General features: G+C 42.2%; 1 protein-coding gene across 6 annotated transcripts in view; it reads left to right on the plus strand.

Moving 5' to 3' along the window:
• Positions 1-23585, plus strand: part of zc3h18 (zinc finger CCCH-type containing 18) — a 248614-nt gene that overhangs the window by 263 nt on the left and 224766 nt on the right. Inside the window, exon 2 of one of the 6 annotated variants that reach the window (XM_060837894.1) lies at positions 22000-22065. The exons of 3 other annotated variants lie outside the window; for them this stretch is intronic. The gene's annotated coding sequence lies outside the window, so the exon portion shown is untranslated. Of the gene's footprint in view, positions 1-121; positions 165-21999; positions 22066-23585 lie in introns of those variants that run through there. 2 more of the 6 variants (XM_060837895.1, XM_060837896.1) reach the window with 2 other exon arrangements.

Genomic DNA, 23585 nt, shown 5'->3' on the forward strand with positions numbered 1-23585 from the left:
GGCCTGGCGGCGGCCCCACGCTCGGCCCCTAGGCCTCGGGCTCCTCATGGGCGGGAAACGGGCGCAGAAAGTGCAGTTCCCGGAGCTGTCTTGATGCTGTCGGCGCTGCTGGAGGAAAGAGCGCCTCACTCCCCGGGGATCCCGCTCTGCTCCGGGCAGCGACGGTAAGAGCGAGCTCGGAGCCGGCTTCACTACACCCGGAGCCTGAGGTCGGTGTGGGCGGCCCCCTCACCAAGCAGGCCCCTTTACCTTCACCCTGTCCTCCCGTGGCCGTGCTGACACACTTGGCCTTGTGTACAAACTGGTGCCTGTCATTGTCCCTGACCTGCGGTCAGTTACTGTCCACGGTGTAGATCCCAGTTAATGTCAGTTAAAAGGTCAGTCTTCACTGAATCAAATCCACAGATTTCAGTTTCTACTCATCCTGCTCGCATCGGATAATTTGGGAAACTTTACGAGGATCCCAAGGATACCTCGTTTGGAATGAAGAGTCCTTATAGGAAAGTGAGCAAGTAAAGCAACAGGTCACAGGATCCTTCCTGTCTAAAGTCATTCACCCGGAAGATTCACATTCAGCACTACCGTATATAAATTGCTTAATTTTGAAGCACAGGCATGTATTGGCGCAAAAAAGTGAACATCGTTCTGGACTTATTTATAGATTCAGGATTAAATGGGAAAAGGAGTTGGTCATTCAGGCAGGCTGTAATCATGGCTGGTCTAACACCTGAATGCCTTTTTCCTACCCCATCTCTGTCATCCTGTACACTACAGGTAATCAAATTCTAACAATCTCTTAAACATATTCAAAACTGACCCTGTACTGACTTCTGGGGTAGAGAATTCGAAAAGTTCACAACACTCTGTAAAAATAAATTCTCATTTTGGATCTAAATGGCATTTCCTTATTACTGGCCTTCCCTGATTTGCATACTGGTTAAATGTACTGCTTGGTGTGCAATTGCCCTGTACAAACCAGGATGATCCAGGTTCAATTATCAGTCTGGGTTGAATACCTGTTCTCTTTTAGGTCAAGGTCGAGACATTTCAGTTAGCCATTAAAATATCTTAACTGGTGGGAAACATCAGCTCTGAAAATGTGTTGCTGGAAAAACGCAGCAGGCCAGGCAGCATCCAAGGAGCAGGAGATTCGACATTTCGGGCATAACCCCTTCAGGAATAAGCCCTTCATTCCTGAAGAAGGGCTTATGGCCAAAATGTCGAATTTCCTGTTCCTTGGATGCTGCCTGACCTGCTGCAGCAACACCTTTTCAGCTCTGATCTCCACCATTTGCAGACCTCACTTTCTGCTGGTGGGAAACATCAACCAGTATTCTCATCATTGGCTAATCTAGTAACTGACCACTGACTAATACTAGTGCTTGTCTAGACAGAGAATCTGGCTCAACTATAATTCTATGCAATCAGATGGCCTTTTAGTATCAATTGTCTAGGTATAAGCATTGAACAGTGACAGTTGGACAAGATGGCAGAGGTAAACTGGAGAGAATAGAATGATTAACATCCAAGAGAGAAGGCAATCCAGGGATTTGGGGAGACAATGTCCTCTGCAAAACAACCTGCAACCAAATCAGTAATGTGACATCAAGCTTACTCACGTGGATATGTTAAATCTAGCAGTTGGTTCTGCAATCATGACTTATTGTTCATTCTGATTCCAAAACTATTGCAAGTTCCAAAGCTGAATTGATCTCTTGTCCAATATATATTTGTACAGTTGTCCCCTTGACCAGAGTGAATGCCATAACTCTGCTTGTCCAACAGTGTTTGTTGTTTGTGGAGCACCTCTGCAATTATTGAGAAACTTCAGAACTGTGCATCCTAATTTAAGATGGTATCTGCTACCCAGTGTTTTTGAATTGCAATGGAAACAGTGGACTTGTAGGGCAATAGATACAGAGGAACTAATGTATTATCATTTTGATGAACCCCACTTGATTGCATGTCTTTACCTTGGAATCTTTTTGCCTGTTTTTAGCAAAGACCCTTGTTCTTGAGTAAAACATGTTTGTTATTTCTAAATGATGGTGAGTTTCGAAAAGATTTGTAGTTCAGATTGAGATTCTGGATGTGAATGTAATTGCTGAACAAGAAGTTTCGGTTTCAGATGTTTCGTCACCATACTAGGTAGCATCATCAGTGACGAGAGTATGTTGCTGGAAAAGCGCAGCAGGTCAGGCAGCATCAGAGGAGCAGGGAAATTGATGTTTTGGGCCGGAGCCCTTCATCAGAAATTTGGCCTGAAACGTCGATTTTCCTGATCCTCAGATGCTGCCTGATCTACTGTGCTTTTCCAGCATCGCACTCGACTCTGATCTCCAGCATCTGCAGACCTGACTTTCTCCTAACACCATCAGTGAGCCACCAGTGAAGCGCTGGCATTATGGCCTGCTTTCTATTTACAGAGGAACCTCAATTATCTGAAGGAAATGGGCAGGGAGCATTTCATTCTGTTAATTGAATGCTGGATAACGTAGTTAAGCCAAGCATCGGGATCTTGCAATCTTGTCCGATAATCAAATGCCCGATAATTGAGGTTCCTCTGTACGTGTTTAGTTTTCTTTGGGTTGGTGAAGTCATTTCCAGTTCTTTTTCTCAGAGGATGGTAGACGGGGTCTAACTCGATGTGTTTGTTGATAGAGTTCTGGTTGGAATGCCACGCTTCTAGGAATTCTCATGCGTGTCTCTGTTTGGCTTGTCCTAGGATGGATGTGTTGTTCCAGTCAAAGTGCATCCTTCCTCGTCCATAAGGATACTAATGATAGTGGGTCATGTCTTTTTGTGGCTATTTGATGTTCGTGAATCCTGGTGGCTAGTTTTCTGCCTGTTTGTCCAGTGTAGTATTTAGTATAGTTTACCAATTTCTCAACAACAAATCCAAACAAACAAACAAAACCTGCCCAGAAACCCTAACCACTTTACCCGGCATCAAAGACATCTCTGAAATGACTGTCAGACTACTCAGACCTCTTGGCATCATGGTAACCCACAAACCAACCAACACAGTTAAACAGCAACTAATGAGCTTAAAAGATCCAATACAGACAAGCAATACGAACATCATGATTTGGAGATGACGGTGTTGGACTGGGGTGTACACAGTTAAAAATCTCACAACCCCAGGTTACAGTCCAACAGGTTTAATTGGAAGCACACAAGCTTTCAAAATATCGCTCCTTCATCAGGTGATTGTGGAGGGCTCGATCGTAACACAGAATTTATAGCAAAAATTTGCAGTGTGATGTAACTGAAATTATACATTGAAAAATTGATTGTCTGTTAAGCCTTTCATCTGTTATAGTACAGTGATAGTTTCACTTCTTTCATGTGTAAATCACAAAACCCTTCTTTTTAAAGTTGCATTCTCGAGTTAGCTGCTAACAATAGTGATAGCTAGACAATATCTACAATATCAACATCATCTACAAAATACCTTGCAAGGACTGTAATAAACACTACATTGGACAAATAGGCAGAAAACTAGCCAACAGAATTCATGAACATCAACTAGCCGCAAAAAGACGTGACCCACTGTCAATAGTATCTTAACATACGGACGAGGAAGGACATGACTTTGGGAACAACATATCCATCCTAGGACGAGCCAAACAGAGACATGCACAAGAATTCCTAGAAGCATAGCATTCCAACTGGAACTCTATCAACAAGCACACTGATTTGGACAATATCTGCCATCCACTGAGAAAAAGAACTGGAAATGACATCACCATCCCAAAGAAAACTAAACACATAAAAAGAAGGCAGGACATAATACCAGCACTTTACCGGAGGCTCACTGATGATGTTACCTAGTATGGTGACAAAACATCTGAAACTGAACCTTCCTACTCAGCAAGCAAACACATCCATTTCTAAATGATCTCAACTTAGACTGTACTGGGGTATTGTAGACTGTTGCAGGTGTTGAATCTAGTTGGAATGTTTGAACTTTCTGTCCAAATTTGTGTAAATACTGGTACATTGTACATTTCTAATATACACTGTTGTATGTATCAGCCTGATGCATGTGATGATTCAAGTAATTTGGATATGTGTTAGGAAAGATGACTAATTTTTAAAAAACATTTCCATTGAAATGGATAACTGCCACTAAAGGATCAAAACAAAAGATGTGAACAAGGTACAGGAAAGTGGAGTTGAGGCTTGAGATTGGCCATGACCTCATTGAGACTATTCTGCCATTCATTGACCTGAATGGCCTACTTCTGCTGCTACATTTGTGGCTTATCATCTACAGACTTGTCAGTTTAACATCACTCAGAAGGAGGTTCCTAGACTTTGCTTTTCTTACGGAACAAATGAGTTGGGCAAGTGTGAGCTGATTGATGAGAACATAAGTTTTCTGAAAGGAAGAACTATGTCTGATGAAGCTTGAGACCAACATTTGAATGGGAAATGCCTGTGGATGTTGTTTATATTAACATCCTAATACAAGACATTGAGGCTGGAGCATTATGATCAGTTTTGGACTTCATGCTTAAGGAAGAATGAAGGGGTCGAAGTGAAGGTTCACGAGATTAGTTTCTGAAATGTAAGAGTTGAGTTGAGTGTATATTTAAGTTTAAAGGCAGCAGTATGTTAGGAGTCACAGTTAGGTTTTGTAAATTGTAGTCGAAAGTTATGAAAGAATATAGTTTTAATGGGTGGACAGATCTGTGCCAAATGGAGCTCAATGCAAGAGACCATGTGGTCATCCACTTGTGATTTCAGAAAGTTGACACAGAATGTTTTCTTATTGATGATAAACTAGAAATGTGAAGGTGCAATGAGATTTTGATGCCTGGGTGCACAAATTGTTAAAAGCTAGAGCTCTGGTTTGAAAGGTAAACCAGAATGGTGAATCGGAATATAAGAAGTAGGCCATTCAACTCATTGAGTCTACTCTGCCAGTGAGATCCTGGCTGATCTGATAATCTTCGACTCCACTTTCTTTCCTTTTCTACCTGGATTGTTGGCCTTTATTTATGGCCTGGAATACAAAGGACCTGAAGTTATGCTTCTGTTGCCCACATTCTTTGGGTTACAGTGTTCAGCTGTAGGCACCACACCTCAGGAAAGTTCTGTGAGCTTGGAGGAGCAATAGTATAGTTTCACCCAAATGACACTAGAAACAGGTTTACTGTATGAAAACAGGTAGCATAGGCTTGCCCTTAAAAGGTTGACAAATGATCTAATTGAGGAAACTGCTGCCCATGTCTTAACTTGCAAAAAAGTGCTTGTATCCATCACCCCAATACTCACTCATCTACATTGGCTCCCATGTAAGCAGTGCCTTCATGACAAAATTCTTAAGTTCATAAGATATAGGAGCAGAATTAGGCCATTTGGCCCATCTTGTCTGCTCTGCCATTTGATCACGGCTGATATACTCCTCACCCCCATTTTCCTGCCTTCTCCCCATAACCCTTCAACCCATTACTAATTTAAAATCTGTCTTAACTCTTCCTTAAATTTACTCACTATCCTAGCATCCATCCCACTTTGGGGTAGCGAATTCCAAAGATTCACAGCCCTTTGGGAGAAGTGGTTTCTCCTCAACTCTGTTTTAAATTGTCTTTGTTTTCAGTTTCTGCTGTGACTTTGCTTTTCCAATCTTTGTAATCCCCTCTAACCCTATGTAGGATCATAGAATCCCGACTGTGGCAGCAGGCAGTTCGGCCCATCAAGTTCACACTGACCCTCTGAAGAACATCTCATCCAGATTCACACCCCCCACCCCCCTGCCCTCCCACCATAAACCATCCCTGAAACCCTACGTTTTCCATGGCTAATCCACCCAGCCTGCTCAATCCTGGACCTCAAGGGCAACTTAGCATGGCCAATTGGCCTAATGTGCACATGTTTGAACTTTGAAAGGAAGCTGGAGCACTCGGAGGAAACCCGTGCAGGTACGGGTAGAATTTGCAAATTTCACACAGATAGTCACCTAGTCCTGGAATCAAAGTGTGTTCAAGATGACTAAAGGATTTGATAGCAGTTAGAAAGGGGAAACAGGAACATTTCAGCATTAACTTAAAATTAGAGCTGTTAAGACCTGATGCCTTATGAGAGTGTTGCCCTGTGATGAGGCTGAAGTGGTTCAGAGACACTGTGACATTTAGAAGCACAAGAGATAATTTCTGAGAAGGATGTAAGATTTTGAGAGGCTTGTGAGGGTAGATGCTGATGGGTTGTATCCACAGGCATGAGAGTTTAGAACTAAAAGCATGGCCTTTGCTTAGGAAATCGATTGTTTTACACAGATGCTAAATTTTTTTCAACTAGGATTGTGAATCTTTGGATTCTCAGTTATTGAGTATGTTAAAAGCTGAAATAAAATTTTGAATTCATAAGGGAATCTGGCAGTTGAGGAATCAGGTAACAAAGTGGAGTTCTAGTCAAAAATCATCCAAGATCTTATTGATAGAGTTTAGGGAGGCTTGGATGGAACAAACTGAATGCACAACTCTGGATGTAGGTTTACTTGCTGAGTTGGAAGGTTCATTTTCAGCCATTTCGTCACCAGACTAGGTAATGTCTTCAGTGAGCCTCCTTATGAAGCACTGCTGATGATTTCTGCTTTCTATTTATATGTTTAGGTTTCTTTGGGTTGGTGATGTCATTTCCTCTGGTGATGTAATGTCCTGTTCCTTTTCTCAGGGAGTGGTAAATGGGGTCCAAGTCAATGTGTTTGTTGATAGAGTTCTGGTTGGAAAGCCATGTTTCTAGGAATTCTCTTTGGCTTGTCCTAGGATGGATGTAGTGTCCTTCCTTATCTGTATGTAAGGAAACTAGTGAGAGTATCCTTAAACAAAACAAATTAGAAAAGACCTTCAAGACCATCAATATTACCCTTAGTGACATAAAATTCACTAAAGAGGAGGAAAACAACAACAAACTGCCATTCTTAGATGTTCCAGTAGAGCGAACAGCCAATGGGGATCTTCAAACCATCCACTAAGAAAGCTGCATCAGAACATTATATCAACAAGTCACCACACACTGCAGCACAGAGGAACTACGCAGAGCAGAGGGAAATCACCTGTACAGTGTATTCAAAAAGAGCAGATACCCAATGAACACAGTCCACCAATTTCTCGGCAACAAACCCAAGCAAGCAGACAAAAGTCATCCAGAAACCCTAGCCACTAAAACAGCAGCTAATGAATTTGAAGGACTCGATACAGACAACAAGCAAAACAAATGTCGTTTACAGAATATCATGCAAGAACTGTAACAAACACTACATTGGACAAACCGGCAGAAACGAGCCACCAGGATGCATGAACATCAACTGGCCACAAAGCGACATGACCCTTTCTCACTAGTATCCTTACAGAGAAGGAAGGACATCACTTCGACTGGCACAAATCATCTATCCTAGGACAAGCCAAACAGAGACGTGAACAAGAATTCCTCGAAGCATGGCTTTCCAACCAGAACACTATCAACAAACACATGGACTTGGAGCTCATTTACCAAGCTCTGAGAAAAAGAACAGGAAATGACATCACCAACCCAAAGAAACCCAAACACATAAATAGAAAGCAGGAATCATCAGCAGTGCTTCATCTGGAGTGCTTCACACTGAAGATGTTACCTGTTCTGGTGACAAAACATCTGAAAATGAACCTTCCATCTCAGCGAGCAAACTTACACCTGGAACCTCAACTTGAGCTATAAATCTCCTCAAAATTCACTGAATGCACAACTGAATGTGGGATTGTAAGTGTGAGACAAATGCAGCAATCCCAAAGCCTGAGTTGGCAGAGGTTAAAGATAGGGCCAAATACAAGGAGCAATTTGACACTAAAGATGAGAATTAAAATTGAGTCATTGCTGGGCCAAGGGCCAATTTCTTTTTCATTCATGTAATGTGGGTGTCACTTGCTGGGCCAGCATTTGTTACCCACTTCGATTTGCCTTTGTTAGAGTGCAGTTGTGAAGTATGAACTGGACTTAGTGGTGGTTATGGTATGATGCTGTCTTGAAGGATAGTTAAACTAGTGATAATCAGAGCATGGATGAGCGATTCAGCAACCAATGTATTGAAGCTTGTAAGATAGAGAAGTTAGCTGAAAATGTGTTGCTGGAAAAGCGCAGCAGGTCAGGCAGCATCCAAGGAGCAGAAGAATCGACGTTTCGGGCATGAGCCCTTCAGGAATGAGGAAAGTGTGCCAAGCAGGCTAAGCTAAAAGATAGGGAGGAGGGACTTGGGGGAGGGGCATTGGAAATGTGATAGATGGAAGGAGGTTAAAGTGAGGGTGGTAGGCTGGAGTGGGGGTGGGGGCGGTGAGGTCAGGAAGAAGATTGCAGGTTAGGAAGGTGGTGCTGAGTTCGAGGGTTGGGACTGAGACAAGGTGGGGGGAGGGGAAATGAGGAAACTGGAGAAATCTGAGTTCATCCCTTGTGGCTGGAGGGTTCTTAGGCGGAAGATGAGGCGCTCTTCCTCCAGCCGTCATGTTGCTATGGTCTGGTGATGGAGGAGTCCATGGACCTGCATGTCCTTGGTGGAGTGGGAGGGGGAGTTGAAATGTTGAGCCACGGGTTGGTTGGGTTGGTTGGCCTGGGTGTCCCAGAGGTGTTCTCTGAAACGTTCCGCAGGTAGGCGGCCTGTCTCCCCAAAATAGAGGAGGCCACATCGGGTGCAGCGGATGCAGTAAATGATGTGTGTGGAGGTGCAGGTGAATTTGTGGCTGCACCCGATGTGGCCTCCTCTATATTGGGGACACAGGCCGCCTACTTGCGGAACGTTTCAGAGAACACCTCTGCGACACCCAGACAAACGAACCCAACCACCCCGTGGCTCAACACTTCAACTCCTCCTCCCACTCCACCGAGGATGCAGGTCTGTGGACTCCTCCATCACCAGACCATAGCAACACAACGGCTGGAGGAAGAGCACCTCATCTTCCACCCTCCAAACACAATGGATGAACTCAGATTTCTCCAGTTTCCTCATTTCCCCTCCCTCCACCTTGTCTCAGTCCCAACCCTCGAACTCAGCACCGCCTTCATAACCTTCAATCTTCTTCCTTACCTCTCCGCCCCCACCCTCACCCCTACTCCGGCCTATCACCCTCACCTTAAACCTCCTCCCACTTATCGCATTTCCAACGCCCCTTCTCCCTACCTTTTATCTTAGCCTGCTTGGCATACTCTCCTCATTCCTGAAGAAGGGCTCATGCCCGAAACGTCGACTCTCCTGCTCTTTGGATGCTGCCTGACCTGCTGCGCTTTTCCAGCAACCCATTTTCAGCTCTGATCTCCAGCATCTGCAGTCCTCACTTTCTCCTAGAAGATAGAGAAGTTACCAAGCTGAATGATGAGCAGTATTGGTAATGAAAGATTATTAGCTGAACATTGTTCAACAGATTATTATTAAGTAAGGCAATCCGTGAGGTGTGGATCAAAAGTAAATTTGACTTAAAGTCATAGAGATGTACAGCACAGAAACAGACCCTTTGGTCCAACTGGTCCGTGCCGACCGGATATCCCAACCCAATCTAGTCCCACCTGCCAGCACCCGGCCCAAATCCCTCCAAACCCTTCCTAGTCATCTACCCATCCAGATGCCTTTTAAATGTTGCAGTTGTACCAGCCTCCACCACTTCCTCTGGCAGTTCATTCCATACATGTACCACCCTGTGCATGAAAAAGTTGCCCCTTAGGTCTCTTTTATATCTTTATCCTCTCTAAATCAATGCCCTCTCATTCTGGACTTTACCACCTAAAGCAAAAGACTGTGTTTGTTTATTTGTCCTATCCACGTCCCTCATGATTTTATAAATCTTTATATGGTCACCCCTCAGCCTCCGATGCTCCAGGGAAAACAGCCCTACCCTATTCACCCTTTTCCTATAGCTCAAATCCTACAACTTGGCAACATCTTTGGAAATCTTTTCTGAACCCTTTCAAGTTTCACAACATCTTTCCGATAGGAAGACGACCAGAATTGCACGCAGTATTCCAAGTGTGGCCTAACCAATGTCCTGTACAGCCGCAACATGACCTCCCAACTCCTGTACTCAATACTCTGACCAATAAAGGAAGGCATACCTAATGCCGTCCTCACTAGCTACTTTCAACTCCACTTTTAAGGAGCACTTAGCCTTTCAGAATTTAAGCTGACCTTTTAAGTAATTGTATTTGCTGTCTCTTGATGCTCTTCAGTCACTACTGTTACAGTTCCAACTGATGTTATTACTGGATAAGTCAGATCCTAGACTGAAATTTGGCTTGATAGCTCAGATTTTGTTGTTTTTGGTTTTACTGAAATGGTCTTTCACTGAAACACAAACAGCAAGACTGTAGATTTGTATTTAATAATGAAACTGAAGCTTCTTACATATGAGAAATGAAGATAAAATAGAATAGAGCAAAAATTTACATATAATACAAGTTTTAAAAACTTGAAACACCCTCCATTTGCAATCCGACTAAACCCAACAGCATCCCATTACAATACTCAAACACCAGAGAGAATGCCGTTCACTACCTCACATAGGTTGGCCTTAGCTATAGTTTTAATCCTGGTCATGAGAATCTTCCAGCATCTTCCTTGATTCTTCATATAACTAAGTGTAGACTTGTACAGCTTCACATATAATTGATCTCATTATACTCAGGTAACTAATTCTTACAATTCTAAATTCTTTTTCTCCTTTCTCAGAAACGACTGCTTTACACATCCGGCTTTAGCTAAAAAATCTTGCAGAATTTTCAAACTGTAATTAAAAGTAAAACCTTTTTTCTTCAAGCTATGGATGTTTCTCCTAGTTAAAGGAAAAATAAATCAATTCTTGACCTTCCAAATTTGAGCCTAATATACACTTTGTTTTGTTCTCTCTCCAAATTCTCCCAAGGTAAACAAAAAGAACCCATTATGCTCCAGGAAATCTCTCACACTGTTTTAAAATAAGTCATCACAGCTACAGAAACACTTGCCAGTTAATCACTAAATTGCTTCAGATTCACGCAAAACCCATACGCAGCTTGTTCACATTCAAAAATCCAAACTTAAAATAAATGATATTAGTGTGTGTATATATGAATCACAAGCTTACATCATGCTAATCTAATTTTAGATTTGAATATCTTCTATTGATGAGATTAAGCTGACTAGCTAGTTACCAGGCTTTGTTGTAACTTTTCTTTTTCTCATCCTTTATTGAAATGTGTCTTGTTACTGATTGGCACAGATTGCCTTCTTACCAACATGACCTGTTGTAGCAAATTCTAAATGTTAATCTAGTAAATTAACTCATAGTTATTGTGTCATATGTGGTCTAGAGGGAATCACTGTTGCTTCTGAGCCCAAAGCTTTTGACCGAATTAAGCAAACGGTCTTGGCTAACACTGTAGTGTACTACTGAGTGAGTGCTGCACTGTTGACAGTGCTATTTTATGGATGAGATGTTAAACCCAGGTCCCATCTGTTTATTGTGTTAAATCTAAAGGTCCTATGACAACAATCCTTGTGCTGACTCTCAACCAACACTGATAAAGCAATTTAATTATCTGATATTTGTACATTTTCAGAATTCTAAGGGGAATGGATTGTGTACATTTTGATAATTTATTTCAAGTTGGAGGGCACAACTTGTACTTACATAGCACACATTGGACCTTTCAGTCCATTCAGATATTTGTACTTCACTCAGATCTGTTCTTACCACATTTCATATAATATCACCCTATTACTTCCTGCCTTGTATATTTATGTAGCTTCCTATTGAATGCAGTGGAGCTGTTTGCATTAATTGCTTGTGGTAGCATTTTCCACATACTTGTTATTCTTGATAAAGAAATGTCTCTGTTAGGTTATCAACTATTATTTTATGGGTACTGTACTTGCTACATCCTTTCAAGCTGCCTAATTATCATGAAGGTATCTTTATTCAGTCTTTTCATTAGGTCAAAAAACTCTGTGCACCCATGATTTGTTGATGGATTCTCTCATGCCCCATAATCATCATATGTCGAGTCCTACAGCATGGAGACAGGCCCTTTGGACCAAACTGGTCCATGCCAATCAAAGCGTACATCCATGTTAACCCCATTTCCTTGCACTTGGCCCATACCCTTCTAAACCTTTCCTATCCATGTACAGTAGCGCCTCGACCCCGTTCATGAACAAATCGGTTTACGAACAGGATTGTAAGTAAAATTTTGCTTCAAAGTACTTACGAAATTCAAGGTACGAACGCGAAAAGCCCGTGGTTTCATTGTCATTGTTCTGCTTTTCTACGCACGCTTTGAACACAAAAGCTCTCAGGCCCCGCATGGTCTCATTCAGTTCGTCTTTGGCGCGCACACACTGTGAATGTCCAAGCATTCTTACGCTTTTTTTTGTTTTTTGCATTAAAATTAGCCCTCATTATGACTCCCAAGAAAGTGAAAAGTGCTAGTGTTAGTGATGTTAAGAAGCCTAAACGAAGAAGGAAATAATAGCTAAACACGAGAATGGTGCTCTCGTATCTGATCTCGCTATGCAGTACGGCATGACGAAATCGACTATCTGTACTATCCTAAAGAGCAAAGAGGCACTAACGGCAGCTGACGTGGCTAAAAGAGTGACTATTTTAACAAAGCAAAGGCCTAAATTGTTAGATGAGGTTGAAAAATTATTATTAATTTGGATAAATCAAAAAGAGCTTGCTAGAGGTAGTGTTAACGAGACTATAATCTGCGAGAAGGCTTTACACATACACCGTCATTTGTTGGCGACACCGCCGAGTACAAGTACTGCTAGCGTTGAAGAATTTAAACGAACTGGAATCCATAGTGTAATAAGGAATGGAGAAGCGGCTAGTTTGGACAAAATGGCAGCAGTGGAATTCAATAAATTTGTCGAAGATGAAGGTTATGTCTCACATCAAGTTTTTAACTGTGATGAAACTGGACTTTTCTGGAAAAAATTGCCCGAAAGGGCCTACATAACCCAAGAGGAGAAGGCAGTACCGGGCCACAAACCAATGAAAGACAGGTTAATGCTTTTATTGTGCGCGAATGCAAGTGGGGATTGCAAGATTAAGCCTCTATTAGTCTACACTCTGTAAATTCTCACGTTTTTAAACACAATAATGTGTTGAAGGCTAAACTCCCAGTAATGTGGAGGGCGAATAGCAAGGCTTGGGTCACGCAAATGATTTTTATGGAATGGTTGACGGAAGTTTTTGCACCAGTTGTCAAGGAATATCTTGAAACAAATAATTTGCCAATGCTCCTGCCCATTCTCCAAATTTGGAAGAAGACTTGGACATTATATACAACTTCATAAAAGTAAAGTTCCTTCCTCCCAACACCACTCCTTTCAACCAACACATGACGAGAATGTCATTGCAAATTTCAAAAAATTATATACGAAGGCTTTGTTCGCTAGGTGTTTCCAGGTCACCAACGACACAGCTTTGACCTTTGGTCAGTACTGGAAGGACCACTTCAATATCCTCCACTGTATAAGTCTTACTGATAAAGCATGGAACGAGGTCTCTTTCCGTATGTTGCAGTCGGCCTGAAGGAAACTTTGGCCAGATTGTGAACCTGAAAGAGACTTTGAGGGTTTTGAGGAGGAGACGTCAGTAAATGTGGTGAACGCGATTGTGACCCTGGGCCAAAATATGGGCTTACCAACTTGAGAATTTTTTGAGGAAGTGACAAAGTTAATTGATGAGGAAAGGGCTGTAGATGCTATACATGGACTTCAATAAGGTGTTTGATAATGTTCCTCATGGTAGGCTGATAGGAAAAAGACATCATATGGAGTCTAGGGTATACTAGCTAGATGGGTAGAGAACAGGTTGGGCAACAGGAGACAGAGTAGTTGTGGAAGGGAGTTTCTCCAAAATGGAGAACTGTGACACGGTATCGTGCTGGGACTATTGTTTGTGATACACAATAATGATCTGGAGGAAGATATAGGTGGTCTGATTAGCAATTTTGAAGATGACACTAAAATTGATGGAGTAGCAGACAGTGAGATGGACTGTCAAATAAAGCAGCAGAATATAGATAGATTGGACAGTTGAGTGAAGAAATGGCAGGTGGAGTTCAATCTGTGCAAATGTGAGGTGATGTATTTTGGAAAATCCACTTCAAGAGCAAACTATACGGTCGATGTACATCAATTGCCCTCAGGGCTTTTCCAGAGAGATCTGGGAGTTCAGGTCAATTGTTCCCTGAAGATGGCACCGCAGGTCAATAGAGCGGTCAAGAAGACATACGGCATGCTCTCCTTCTTCGGATGGGATAGTGAGTACAAGAGTTGGTAGGTCATACTACGGTTGTGTAAGACTTTGGTTCGGCCACATTTGGAATACTGCATACAGTTCTGGTTGCCACATTACCAAAAGGATGTGGATGCTTTTGAGAGGGTGCAGAGGAGGTTCACTAGGATGTTGCCTGGTATGGAGGGTGCTAGCTATGAAGAGAGGTTGAGTAGATTAGGATTATTTTCATTAGAAAGATGGAGGTTGAGGGGGACCTGATTGAGGTCTACAAAATCATGAGCGGTATAGACGGAGCGGATAGCAAGAAGCTTTTTCCAAGAGTGGGGGACTAGGGGTCACACGTTGAAGGTGAGAGTGGAAAAGATTTAAGGGAGATATGCAATGGGTGGTGGGTGCCTGGAATGCGTTCCCAACGGAGGTGGTAGACATGACCACGAATGTCATTTAAGATGTACATGGCCAAAGTTTGTGAGAAGATTTGTAGCTCGGGTGCTCGTTGTTGTGGTTCTGTTTGCCGAGCTGGGAATTTGTGTTGCAGACGTTTCTCCTATCTAGGTGACATCCTCAGTGCTTGGGAGCCTCCTGTGAAGCGCTTCTGTGATCTTTCCTCCGGCATTTGTAGTGGTTTGAATCTGCCGCTTCCGGTTGTCAGTTCCAGCTGTCCGTTGCAGTGGCCGGTATATAGGGTCCAGAAGCGCCACATACGAACAACTCCAGTTCCTGCATGAATGCTGAAAGAATCGAATCCTTCCACCATGTGTCAGATACAGACCACCAGTCAATAACCCACAAGCCAGGGACACAGCCGGACAGAACGGATTCAGGATGATCCAGGTAATGATTACAAATGCTCACAACAGACTTCACAAATACAGACAAGAAATTGCGCGCCAAAAATCATTAATTTTAAAAACCACCAATCAGGAATGGACTCGGACCATAGAACAGGCCGTCACCATAGGACAGAACAGGACCACACACCGCATAAAAACGGCACTCAAAGAAAAAACGGCCAAACTAACACACAACAGAGAGGACACCACAACACACACCTGGGTTAGAAACCTCTCCCACAGACAGCTCACAGACACGGAAAGAACAATACTGGCCAAGGGACTCGACTACAACCACAGGGGCGCCAAGACAGCAGACTTCCTAGCAGCACTAGAATGCACACTCAGGAACAATGGACTGACAGAAGAGACACAACAAACAGTGAGACAAAGTATCGTACCTTTGATAACAAGGAAAAGACAAACACAACCTCAACACCAAGGAGAGGCAAGCACTAAAAGCACTAAGAAATGATAAATACATAATCATACTACCAGCAGACAAAGGCAGAATGACAGTCGTCCTGGACAAAGCAGACTACATCCAAAAAGTGCAACATACCGACACCTACCAAAAGAGGGAGTTTGACCCCAGCCCAAGCTCACCAATAGGATAAAAAACACACTGAGGAACCTACAAAAATACGGACAGATAACCAGGTTTGACCTACAAAGAATGAAACCGGAAAGCAGCAACACCCCCAGATTCTATGGACTACCTAAAGTGCACAAACCAGACATCCCACTCAGACCCATAGTATCACTACCAGGGACACCATCACACAAACTGGCTAAAGAGCTACAGCAGAAACTGAAACAACTGATCAGCAGATCCAGACAGTCTATACAATCAACACAGGAATTCTTGGACATCATCAGAAATATACACATAGACAAGGAAGAAACTATGGACTCATTCGATGTAACGGCACTGTTCACCTCTATCGACAAAACCCTAGCCAGAGAAACAATAGCCAACCTGCTGGACATACAGTACAGACAACAGGACGTTGAACCTATCAACAAAGACAGCATACTCAAACTACTGGACCTGTGCCTCACAACACACTTCACATTCAACAACCAGATATATGAACAAATCAATGGCACACCCATGGGCTCACCCATCTCTGGACTCATAGCAGAAGCTGTAATGCAAAGATTAGAACAAACAGTCTTACCGCAAATTCAACCCAAACTCTGGGTCAGATATACGGGTGACACCTTTGTAATCATTAAAAACACAAATGGAGAACACACACTGGATCATCAATGCCACACTCACAGGAATCCGATTTACTGGAGAGGAAGAAAAGGACAACCAGCTCCCATTCCTAGGCGTGATGGTACAGAGAACACCGAACGGAGAATTCACCACAAAGGTATACAGGAAAGCCACACACACAGACCAAGTCCTGAACTACGAAAGCAACCACCCCAACACACACAAAAGAAGTTGCATCAAGACACTATTCAAAAGAGCCACAACACACTGCAGCACACCAGAACTGCAAAAAGAGGAAGAAGAACACCAATACAATGTATTCGCCAAAAACAGATACCCGCGCAATTTCATCAACAGATGCTTAAAGACAATGGAACGAGGACATGCCACAACCCAAAGGACTAGCCACACTACCATACATCACAAGCATTTCTGAACTGACAGCCAGACTATTGCAACCACTAGGACTCATAACAACACACAAACCAATAGCCACTCTCAGACAACAACTCACCAGAACGAAGGACCCAATACCCAGTATGAGCAAAACCAATGTATGTCCAAAACGCTACATAGGACAAACAGGAAGACAGCTAATGGTCCGCATCCATGACCACCAACTAGCCATGAAACGACATGACCAGCTATCCTTAGTAGTCACACATGCAGGTGACAAGCAACATGAATTCGACTGGGACAACACTACTATTATAGGACAAGCCAAACAGAGAACAGCCAGGGAATTCCTAGAGGCATGGCAGTCATTCACAGATTCAATCAATAAGCACATCGACCTGGACCCAATAGACCGACCACTGCAATGGACAGCTGGAACTGACAACCGGAAGGGGCAAGTTCAAACCACTACAAATGCCGGAGGAAAGATCACAGAAATGCTTCACAAGAGGCTCCCAAGCACTGAGGATGTCACCTAGACGGGACGAAATGTCTGCAACACAAATTCCCAGCTTGGCGAACAGAACCACAACAATGTACATAGCCAGATACATGAATGGGCAGGGAGCCAAGGGATACAGGCTTGGAGGGCCGAAGGGCCTGTTCCTATGCTGTAATTTTGATCGTCAGAGTTCACTTGCCAACCAGTCAGCATTCTTCTTGTTCAGTCTAATCATAAACAAAAAAAAACTGCGGATATTGGAAATCAGAAAATCAGAAATTGCTGGAAGAGCTCAAAGTCTGGCAGATCTGTGGAGAAAAAGCAGAGTTAATATTTCAGGTGTGGTGATCCTTCAGAAGTTATTCCAGCAACTTCTGATTTTGTTTATGCAGTGTAAATGTTGGTTTTCCCTTTGTATAGGTATTTTTGCTAAATGTATTGATAAGTGCGAAGAGGTTTGAGGCAATATGTTTCCTCCAGCAATAATCAGGTATCACCTTCAGTATTTATCATCATCTTCTCCAGTGCCTCCATATTCATTTTTATAAAGTGGAGAAAAGTCGTGATTGCTTTTCATCTTGTATGAATTAGAACGATTAAAAAAATCCTTAATTTTCTGGCCAGGCAGTTACATTCTTATTGGTTGGGGTGTTGCACTGGATTTATTCCTCAATTGGAATTCCTTCAGTAAATAATCCAGATTCTGCTCAGAGTCACACCGGAAACCAACTTATGATCATCAGTTAGGATCGCAATGTGATGCATTTGCATGTGATTGAAGCTACATGTATAAATACACAGGACCCAGGTTTATGCCGTCAAAATGAATTTTGGTTTTTTAAAAAAAAGTCATGAAGACAATGAATCTCTGCTGCAGCCCAAGTCACCACACTGACCAATCAAAATCTACCTGCCTGGTCTGAGAATCAAGGTTATCAGTAATCTGTTTTTTGCTATATCTCCATCCTAATATGACCCAGCCAGTCAGCACTCTTTTCTTGTGCTGGACAAAGTGATATCTATTTTCCCAAGTCTGTTTCTTGCTATTTCATCCAATGTGTTAGCAATGTTTAAATTCAATACCATCCAGCAATTATTAAAGTGGAGACCAAAACTATGCACAGTACACCAAATGACGTGTAACTAACGCTCTCAATACTATTCCATTTTTCAATTGAGAGTCTAGAAATGATGCTTAGTACTTTTTAATGTCTTATTAACTTGTGACTACTGTATGTCAATCCCTCTACTTATCTACCCCATGTAAAATGCTCCATTTTTCCAATGTGCATGTAATGCATAGAACAGTACAAGCCCTTCGGCCCATGATGTTGTGCTGAGCATTTATCTTAATCTAAGGTCAACCTAACCTTCACACCGTGCAATTTACTGCCATCCATGTGCTTATCCAGCCATCGCTTAAATGTCCCTAATGTCTCTGACACTACTGCCACCACTGGCAGTGCATTCCACACACCCACCCCTCTGAGTAAAGAACCGAATTCTGACATCTGCCCTATAACTTCCTCCAATCATCTTTAAAATTAAGACCCGTCGTGACAGCCATTTCTGCGCTGGGGAGAAGTCTCTGGCTATCTACTCTACCTGTGCCTCTCATTTCCTTGTGCACATTTATCAAGTCACCTCTCTTCCTTCTCTCCAGTGTCAGAATCCCTGGCTTACTCGACCTCTATTCATAAGACATGCCCTTCAACCCAGGCAGCATCCTAATAAATCTTTGCACCTTCTTTAAAGCATCCTCACCGTTCCTCTAATGAGGTGACCGGAACTGGACACAATATTCCAAGTGTGGTCTAACCAGGGTTTATAGAGCTACAGCAAAATCTCGCGGCTCTTAAATTCAATCCCCCATTAATGAAAGCCAAAATACCATACACCTTCTTAGAACCTCTGTCAACTTGGGTAGCAACTTTGGGGGATCTATTACACGGAACCCAAGATCCCACTGTTCCTGCATAATTCCAAAAATCCTGTCTTTAACCCTGTATTCTGCATTCAAATTTGACCTTCCAAAATGAATCACTTTGCATTTATCCAGGTTGAACTCCATCTGCCACTTCTCAGCACAGCTGTGCGTCCTGTTAATGTTTTGTTGTAGCCTACAACAGCCCTCGACGTTATCTTCAACACCGCCGACCTTTGTGTAATTGTGAAAATTTCTAACACGCCCTTCCACTTCTTCATCCAAGTCATTAATAGAAACTACAAAGAGCAGAGGGCCAGGAACAGATCCCTGAGAGACACCACTGGTCACCGATCTCCAGGTGGAATATTTTCCAACCACTACCACTTGCTGTCTTCTTTAGGCCTGTTAATTTTGTCTCCAGACAGCCAAATCTCCCTGTATCCCATAACTCCTCACTTTCTGAATGTGGCTGTATTCTTCCACAATGTACCCTCGCACTTAACTCTATTAATTTTCGTTGCCAATTATATTTCTATTTCCTATACTAGAAATGATCCTCAATACTCTTTTTATGGTCTTATTAATCTGTGACTACTGTATGCCAATCCCTCTACTTATCTACTCCACCTAATGCATAGGAACCTTGATTATGCTGTATTCAATTAACCAAATTTCGGATTATCTGAACAAGATTCCAAGGTCCTGAAGCTTGGCTAACTGTTATCCGGCACTCGCTTATTCAGCATTCGATTAACCAAAGAAATACTCCCCTCCCGTGTGCTTCGGATAATTGAGGTTCCATTGTATGCTCTATTTTTCCAATGAGCATTCTTCCAAAATGTACCCTCTCACTTATCTGTATTCATTTTCTTTGCCAGTTATATTTCTATTCCCTACACTTACAGCACAGCATGTCCCATCTTTGCCATCTGAGTAACTGTTCTAACTGCATAAACAAAATGCTGTGGACTTCGGGGTGCTGAGGTGAAAGCAAGAGTTATTGGAAATGCTTAGCAGATCAGCCAGCATCCACAAAATACAAGTATACAGTTTATTTAACTCTGTTCCCTTCCTGGAAATTCTGCCATCCCTCTGAGCATTTCCAAGACTTTTTGTTACCTTAACCCCTCCTCTCTTCTGCTTTGTAGTTGGCTTGCAACTTGCCTCCTGAGTCCATCCTTAGCTATGAGTTTATTATCTGATACTTTCAAAGTCTTTGAAACTCTAGATACACTACATGTGTTGCATTACTCTTATACACTCTTTGTTACTTAATTAAATGAAATTAGTTTATTCTTATTTTCCCTTTTTGAATCCATGTTGATTTGTCATTTTTAGATGAGAGATATTTTGAAAGGCATCTATTTTAAATAATCTGCAAGATGTTATATGAGCAAAAATTGTTCAAGCTATGAAACGTTCCCTAGGGACACTATAGAAGCAGCAAGGTAACTGAAATAAAAATTGGATAATTTATTTCAAGCAATAACACTTTAGAATTTCATTCTCGCTATGTGGACATTACTAGCAATGCAGGATTTATTGTTCATCTCTAGTTTTCTTTGCAGGCCATGAGGCTTCTTGTGTTGCTGCAGTCTTTGCATTGATGTTGTACCCACAGTGCCATTAATGAGTTGCAGAACTCCATGATGTAGCATGTGGGTAATTTGACGCATGACATGTTAAACATGGCACGTTTGAGACAAATAGGTTGAGTTTTATGATATGACTCCCAAAGCAGTCCACCCTAGAATTTTCCTCATAAGTTCTCGATTTGGTGGAGATTGATTTAAGCATCTGTTATTAATAATGACTTGTATCAGGTTGTTAGAAGGCAAACAGACTGTGGACTTTTTAAGCAATTTAAAGTCCGACGTCCACATCATTCTCCTTCATTGCTTTCCTTCTGTCATCTAACTTGGGATGACCCTGGCTCGATTCTACTTTTAATGTGACAATGTATAACAGTAGCATCTTTCCTCATCCCTGCATTGTCACCTTAAGACTTCTGGAAAGATTAATAGCTGTCTCATTTTCCACATGTCCAAGCTGTTCCTTGGACAGCCTCATTTTCCAACATAGGGTTGGGGTCCATTTAAATAAATATAACATTAAGCTCCATTATGTCATTCTTTGATGACCTACATTTTCAATTTGTTAAGCTTTGTGAACATAAAGCCACTGTCTTTAGCTTCCAGCACTAATTTCATTACCTTTGCTGATTCAAACTTGTTTCTCTCCACTGTTCTGATGGTTTCTTCTGGGCATTCTTTTCCTTCCCAAGTTGAATTTCCATCTGCATGCCCTTACCTTGTCTTTTGTAATTGCTGTACACCAGAAACATACCCTACTTGTCCAATTTCATTCCCCCGCTCTGGATTCAGCACTGTCTCAACCATCCTCTGTCACATTGTTCCAATGGTGCAACGTTCTGGATCGGCACTTGTAATGCTTTCCTTTTCCCTCAATGGAGAATTGCCTTACTGTGATTGATTGGTAGGGCCCTTGACTATGTCTCCATTCCTGTGTTACTCTAATCCTTTCCTCTCAGAACCATGATAAGGTTTGCCTCATTCAACTATTAGCTTCCCTATTTGCCTGCCTCTGCTATTTCTGCCAGCCCTAGCATGGCATACTCAAAACCCAAATTTCCCTCCCCTTTCATTGTCCCAAAGGGATTCTCCAATAACCTGGACTGTTCTTTAAACACCAACCTACCTTTCCGTAGCACTTTTCGTTATAATCAGAGATGATACAACACCATCCTTTTTCTTCCTCCTTCCTCACTGCCCAGGCCTCAATATTTTTCCACTTGAAACAACAATTTATGTACTCAATTTCATATGTCTGTATTCTCTGCTCAGTGTAGGTTTTCTCTACATTATGGAGACCAAATGCAGATTTAGTGAAAACATTGTGGAACATTTCTGGTAAGTTCACAAGAATTGACTCAAGCTTCTGGTTGCATGACATTTTAATTCTTTAACTTGCTCCCGCTCTGATAATTTTTGCCATCAGCTCCTGTATTGTTCCAAGAAAGCTTGACATAAACTTCAGCATCTCATCTTTTGATTAGGCACTTTGCAGTTTTCCAAACTCAATGTTGTCTTAAGCAATTTTATAAATTAACCTCTGCTCCAGTTTTTCCTTTCTCGTGGCTGACTTTGGTTTTGTTCTCTTATTTTTCCCTTTTGCTTTCACATCGCACCAATCTACCATTAAGGCTTTATCTAAATGCATTATTGATTTTTTTTTAACTTGGGAACATGGAAACTGAAGTAGGTCATGCAGTCTGTCAAGCCTGTCCAACCATTATTATGATCATGTCCGATCGAGCACTTCAATGCCTTTTACCCATCCATTCTCACAACCCTGTACACCACTGGTAGAAATTGATAGAAATCTATCAGTCTCTATCTTAAACATGTTCAGATACTGAGCTTTCATAGCTGAAGATTGAATTCCAAGTGTTCACAACCCTCAGTAACATTGTGAGCACTCTTTGGGGCCCATATCTTAAAGATGGATGTGTTGGCCTTGGGGATTCGGAGGTGGTTCTGGGAATGAAGGGTTGTCATGTGAGGAATGGTTGAGGTCTCTGGCTCTGTACTCAGTGGAATTTAGAAGGATAAGACAGGATCTCCCTGAAACGTATAGAATACTGAGAGGCTTGGATAGAGTGAACATGGAGATGTTTCCTTTAGTAGGAGAGACTATGAACCAAGGGCACAGCCACAGAGTGAAGAGAAACCATGGGATGAGGAATTTCTTCATCTAGAGGGCAGTGAATCTGTGGAACTTTGTGCCACAGAAGGTTGTGGCAGCCATGTCATTGAGTATCTTAAACACAGAAAGATTCTTGATTAGAAAGATGGTCAGAGGTCACAGGGAGAAGACAGAAAAATGGGCTTGTAAAACATCAGGTATGATTGAATGATAGAGGAGACTAGCCGGGCTGTGTAGCCTAATTCTTTATCTCATCATCTTGTGGTCTAGTGTAAGGATTTCTCCTCATCTCCAAACTAAGTGGCATCCCCTTATTTTTAAATTGTGCCCCCTGGTTCTAGACTCCCCAACCTGGATGAACATCTTACTTGCATTTTGATGTTTATCGCTTTAAGAATTTTGTATTTTTCAATGAAATTGCCTGTTATTCTTAAAAACTTGAGAATACAGGCCCAGTTTGCTCAACTTCTCTTTGTAGGACTGCCGTGCCTGGGGAGTGGGGACAAAGCTGGGGAACCTTCATTGCAATCTTTCGACAGCAATAATATCTGTCCTTAGATAAAGAGATCAAAATTGTTTGCATGCAGTCCTCCACGTACAGTCTAACCAAGCTCCAATACAAATGAAGCAAGACATGTCTTTTTTACAACTCCCTTAAGCCTCAGTAGCAGAAATTTGGCTCTTTAGTGCAGAATTTCATGTGACCTAGGGGATTTTTTATCAC

Source organism: Hemiscyllium ocellatum, chromosome 17, assembly GCF_020745735.1.
Source record: "Hemiscyllium ocellatum isolate sHemOce1 chromosome 17, sHemOce1.pat.X.cur, whole genome shotgun sequence".
Lineage (NCBI taxonomy): Eukaryota > Metazoa > Chordata > Chondrichthyes > Orectolobiformes > Hemiscylliidae > Hemiscyllium > Hemiscyllium ocellatum.